This window comes from Eulemur rufifrons, chromosome 7 (genome assembly GCF_041146395.1).
Source record: "Eulemur rufifrons isolate Redbay chromosome 7, OSU_ERuf_1, whole genome shotgun sequence".
Taxonomy (NCBI): Eukaryota; Metazoa; Chordata; class Mammalia; order Primates; family Lemuridae; genus Eulemur; species Eulemur rufifrons.
Genome location: NC_090989.1, coordinates 211,893,303 through 211,899,302, shown reverse-complemented (window position 1 = coordinate 211,899,302; position 6,000 = coordinate 211,893,303).

The window sequence follows — 6,000 nt, the reverse complement described above, 5'->3', positions numbered from 1 at the left end:
CTATGTCTATGTGTACACATTATTTATCTCCCTCTTATAAGTGAGAACATTAGGTAGAAATTGAATTTTTAAAATATATACAGCACTCTAAGTTGTCTTAAAGGAAGGAATAATATTAATATCTTTATCATCTATCCATTGATGATCTATGAATTGCTCATAAATATATGTGGAGTCCTAATAAAAATAAAATCCTTTAGGCAAGTGAACTTGAGTATTAATATAAGTTTGAAAGGTCTCAGAGACAGTTTGGAAAACAAAGAAAGCTCAAATGAGTGAGGTTTACTACCTCCCGTGTTGCGAAGATACAACCTAAAGTGATTTTTCAATTCTTCCATTTACTTCATTCATTCGCTCACTTCTTTGCTATTTCACCCATTCATTGATGCAAGCACCTACTAAGTGTAGGTACTGTGTCAACTGCTGGGCCTGCAGAGCCTGAGAAGCCTCCATCCTGTCCTTGAAAGGCTACAGAGGCGGTGACTTGGTACCTGCCCAGCTTTCTCTTTTTTAATTGGAATTTACACATGCTTTCTCCATTTAACCACAGACCTCTTCTCTCCCTACTGTGTTAATACATAAATGGCTTTATATATTTATATTATCTGCCTAGTCCCTGAAGACATTAGAGTTATAGACCCCTGACTTAAATTCTGTTTGAGAAAAATAGTCTCTGGGGCTGTCCTCATTTCAAACTTTAATTGTTGAATTATTTTCAACCTCCCATAGCAACTGGAGACATGGAGTCTGGGAACCAAGACTAGAATGAGTGAGTTGATGTAAAAGGCCTCTGCACCCCCTGAATGAGGTTGCAGCAGCAGAATCGGATGCCTCGGTTGGAGACTGGAGCCTGGAAACAAAACTTACAGTGCTGGAAAGTCCGATTCTGGGTCCTGAGGAAAAAAAACCCATATTATTCCTTAAGAGAGAGCTGGGAGTCAAACTTACTGTCTTAGGACTGTGAGAACTCTATAGGTAAGAGAACTAACCTAAATCCTAGGTGGATGGCACTGGCCTGGTCACCTGGTCACTACAAAAACAATTAAGAACAAGTTCCTGAGGGTTATTCATGACCTGAAGCAAGTTGGCAAAGACTTGGTGATGTCAGGTGACAAACCCCAGCATATCCTGAGTGTGAGGAAAGATGACTGGCAGTATGAGGATTCATGTTTGAACCATCATACGTACTTGTTCTAATCAGTGCCTGTCACATAGTAGGTACTCAGAAACCTTGTTGAGTTGAATCCTTTCATGGACTTGATGGGTGGATGAGTTGGAAGTGGGGTGAGGTAGGGATGTAGGTGGAGCTACATCCTTTTCTACAAGGTTTATTTCTAAAAGGCAGAGGATCAAAGAGGGCGACTTAGTCTGCTGTCCCGGGGCTTGTGGATACAAAGAGAAGCAAGTGGCTTAACTTCTCTGATTTTCAATTCCTCTATGTATCATGAAGGATAAGAGAAAGTTCATTGAGAAGCCTGCTGCAAATTGAATTTTAAATAAAAGATAGTGAAAGTTACGTGTGCACTTTATAAGGACAAGAAAGGTCATTCTCTTAATTGGAAACCTAATAGAGAATAAAGAAGTTTTCATAAATGTCTACCTAATCAGCACCTCTAGGTTTCACTAGATCAGCCCCATCAAGAAATAGCCACCATTTAATAACAATGACAGTAATAATAATGATAATAATAATAATAATTAGTAGCAGTAACAAAACCCACTAATACTGAGGGCCTACTCTAAGCCAATTCACTATGCTAATCTCTTTGCCCACATTATTACTGCTTTTAAACCTTTCAGCAACTTGGAAAGGTAGAAGTAGTTTTCTATTTATTGAGCATCTCCTCTGTGCCAGGCACAATACTGGATGCTTTTTTGGGGGGAAATTATCACTAATTCTCACAAATATTCCACAAGGAAGATATTTTGAGCCCCATTTTGTTGATGAGGAAACCAACCGGAAGAGAGTTTGAATGAGTTTAAGTGGTCTGTCATCAAAAGTTAGCACACCTGGATCTGTCACAGTCCCCAGAGCCTCCCATACAACCATATGAAATGGTTGTTTATATGAGTTGTTAGGTACTGAGGAGTCCCCTATATGATTTTCTCCTTCCTCGTATGCCTATTGCAAGGATCATAATTCCACCATTAGATATTTATTTCTTCGGGGCTAAATAATCTCTCTCTCTGGTCAGAAAAGCTTACTGTGGAGAGAGAGATTTTGATGGAGAGCACAGAGGAAGGGATTTATTTTTGAAATATGGGGTCCAACTTTTGGAGGACTTACCCAAGTGGGGATACCTGATGGGGAGCTCTAGGAAACTACAGGCTGGGAGAACACATGGCGGTGCTGTGGGAAACTATGGAGGTGCCTGACTTTGCCAGTGGGGCAAGTTGAGGGCATGTTGGTCAGATCAGTGATTCTCAAACATGAGGATCATCTGAAGGGCTTGTTAAAATACAGATTGCTGGGCCCCACCCCCATAGTTTCTGATTCAGGTGGTCTAGTTTGGGGTCTGAGAATTTGCATTTCTAACAAATTCCCAGGTGATGCTGAGATTGCTTGTTTAGGGACCACACTCTGAGAACTGTGGTTCTATAGCCTGACTGGGAATCATGATGTCAAATGCTATCTGGAAAGGAAGAAATGCCCAACACCACAGTGTCTGGTCATCTTCTGCTAAGTTAAATGATGTATGTTATACACAAGATGTGATAGGGGAAGACACATAGATAGAGGAAGAAGAAGCCAACAGTAATTAAGAGTTTCTTTACATAAATACCAGGTATTTTACTATTATCTCTCATTTTTTAGTCTATAAACAGCATAGCTAAAAAATTGCAAGGAAAACACAGTTAATAAACACTATCTTCCATGAGTATAAATTTAGACAACACAAAAATATATAGAATTGGCATCTAACACAGGTATTAGAAGTAACTCAGAAGCAACATACATATACCTGAATTGAAATGAAACAGTCATTTATTAATTGAGAAATCCTAATTTCTTCATTTTGTGGCCCATATGGTTGACTAGAAAGTCAGAAAATGGAGACTAATTACAATGCATTTGTGTAAAACACAGGTGAGCTTTCTCTTTAATTATATCCTTTACATTTAGCAGACTTTGATTTGGTTCTAAATTTCAGACACTTTGGCTTGACCATGTGAATTTAAGGTACAAAAGGGTGGCTCAGAATTCTTGGCTGTTTATTTCCTGAATCCCAGAGAGTCGTGTGCTTAATAACTGATGATGTGTGATGAATTTTCAGTGAATGCCTCTGGGTAGAATGTTCTGACTTGCCGCTCAGAGAGAAGCTGGAGCAGAAAGCAAAGGAGAAGGTTGCAAATCCCTTAATGAAATTTTTAATAAAAGCAGCTTTGAATGCATGCTTTTTTCAAATCATTGCATCCGACCATTTTTGAGAGTCGACATAGCTGATCAAGAGAGTGAGTATTAAGAATGCAAGAAGACAGCACAATTAAAGAGAGAGGCACATCTGGGAGTGAGCGAAGGCCAGGAAGTGGCTTTCAACCTGAATCAGGAAATTTTCGTGGTGGGCAGTTCTTACGGAGATTTTTTGGGGATTCTTATCTTTCAGTTTCTTAACTTTGAAGAGTAAAATTGTGTGGTGGAACTCAACACTCTCCACCACTACTACCACACCATTCTATTCCTAGAGTTTTCCAAGTGAGAAGAGGAAAGCTTTGGGCAAGAATATTACAGGGCCAACCTTTGCCAGGAGAGTGGTGGGAATTGGGGACCAGTGTGTGTGTGGTTGTGTGTAGGTTCATCTGGAGAGTAACTCATCACACTCTCTTCCCTCCCAGACTGCTTCGCTCTCCACTCCACCAAGAGCCTCTATTCCAGGTGGCACTGAAGTCAGCTGACGGATTTCATGTCCACTAGTCAGGTGTCAAGACTCTCCCCATCAAAAGGGATAATGAGAAGTTGGCAGGGTTCTCAGTGAAGACATGTCCTGTGATACCTGGATGCCTAAACTGCTCTTACCTCTCTCAGTAAAAAAGGCAGTTAGTTGTCTTGTCTGAAAGAAAGGTTAACAGCCGCTGTCTTCCCTTTCCTTTCTTTAAAAATAATAAATACTGTTTTTAAGCCTTCCTCAGAGCCAGGACACAGGTATGCATTGACTTCAAGGGTCCTCGTGGCATTCCATAACAAATGTAATTAAATAAAAAATAATCTGTGGCAAACCCACTGAATGAGGAAGACAACGAGGGCAGGAGCAGTTGTCTATTCAGCAATTATTTGCAGACATCATTAATACATTCTCCTCGGAAGCAGCAATCAAGCAGATTCTTCCCCTTGGCAAGATGTTTGACTGCTGCACAGAAATAACTGTAATCAGACCTAGATTAGAACAGAGGGAGGCTTACTGTATGTGTTTCCTCCTGTAGTTTGTGAACAAGCGTATGAGGTACTAGGCAAGTGGGTTTCCCAATGGCCCTGTGTATACGCCCCTCAGGAGTCCTTATTCTTATTATGTGTGCATTTGACGGTTTCCCTTTGCCCCATTTTTGAATCTTTTGTGTTTTATTAAAAACAGAATGAAATACCCTCTGTATATGTACACTGAAAGCGTGTGTGGGGGTATCTCAAAAGACCCCACTGAGGTGTAATTCATTGCAGGTTGTTTTATAGGGGAGGGTAAATAAAGGGGATGAGGAGGAAAAAAAAGATTTTTTTTTTTCAAAAAAGGATTTTGTGGCTTTTGGCACTGTTAATAATTTGTGTGGAAAAATAATGTTTTTTTGTGTGTTTAATCCTGTGCCAAGGCAGCTGCTGGTGCAGTAGCGTTCTGCAACAAATTAGAGGGCAGTTAAAGCGAGATTTTCCACCATCAAGAACAAAGCAAGGCCAGTTAGCATGAGGACAGCTTGTTCTAGTTGCTAATGTGCTTAAAAACTTGCTGCACATAATTTGAAACAGCTTTTGTGTGAGGATGCCGTGGCTCTGGTTTCTGAGGTCTAGTTCTCATTCAAAATCAAATGGAAGCAGCTGAATTAGAAAATGACAAGTTAGGCACTGACGTCGTCTGCCCTGGCTACAAAGATAATTTTTTTCATCATTGCTATTGATATGAAAGTTAATTCCCCTCAATATTAAAATATTTAATGGGCGACAGCTGTATGAAATATGAAGCCTGCAGCCCCTATTTACTGAAGGGGAGCTCTCAATAACTGTGTGGCAGCTCTAACCCACTTACAAATTATTTAAAGATGTATTACCTTTGCTGGTAAGGAAGCAGATGTTAAAAAGATTCAGTACCTCCTTAAAAGTTGATCTGAACCTCAAGAGTTTTAATCAATGTAGCTTTTTATTTCACTGGCGTAGAATTAAATGGGATTCCTTGGTTGAAATGCATCGGGAAAGAGCATGCTGGAGTCCAAATACCTTTCAGTGCCTAGAATTTAAAACTTTCATTTTTAACTCGGATAGGCTGTAGAGAATTAAATCTAGGTGGGAGAGAAATAAGAGAAGGCGGATTTTTAGTTGGACTTTTTGCCTACTTAAACACGGACTGGGCACAGCTGTAGTGGTGAGAGGTTTTAGACCCTGTGTGAGCAAGGAATGAAGAGTCAGCTCCTAAATTCACATTCATCAGGCTGAATATTAAGTTCTTCTTAAAGGCCAAGTGCACTGCTGACACCCTCACTAATAGGATTTCAAATGGTATGGTTATAACTATTCTAGAAAATACTAATGAAAGACATTAAGGTCCAAAGAAGGCCTTGGAGAAATCTTAGAGATCAAAATTTCTTGGGAGACTGTATACATATAAAAAATATAGAGTATTTTGGCTAAAATAAGGTAAATATAAGAATTTTATTCAAAGGAAGTATCAGAAAACATGTCTTCTATCCATATTATACCATTAGACCTGAGGTTGGAAAATTATACACTTTTATTTTGTCTACATAATGTCAAATATGGGCTTCCTTGGATCATTTTATTTTAGGGGAAAAATGCAAATTGAC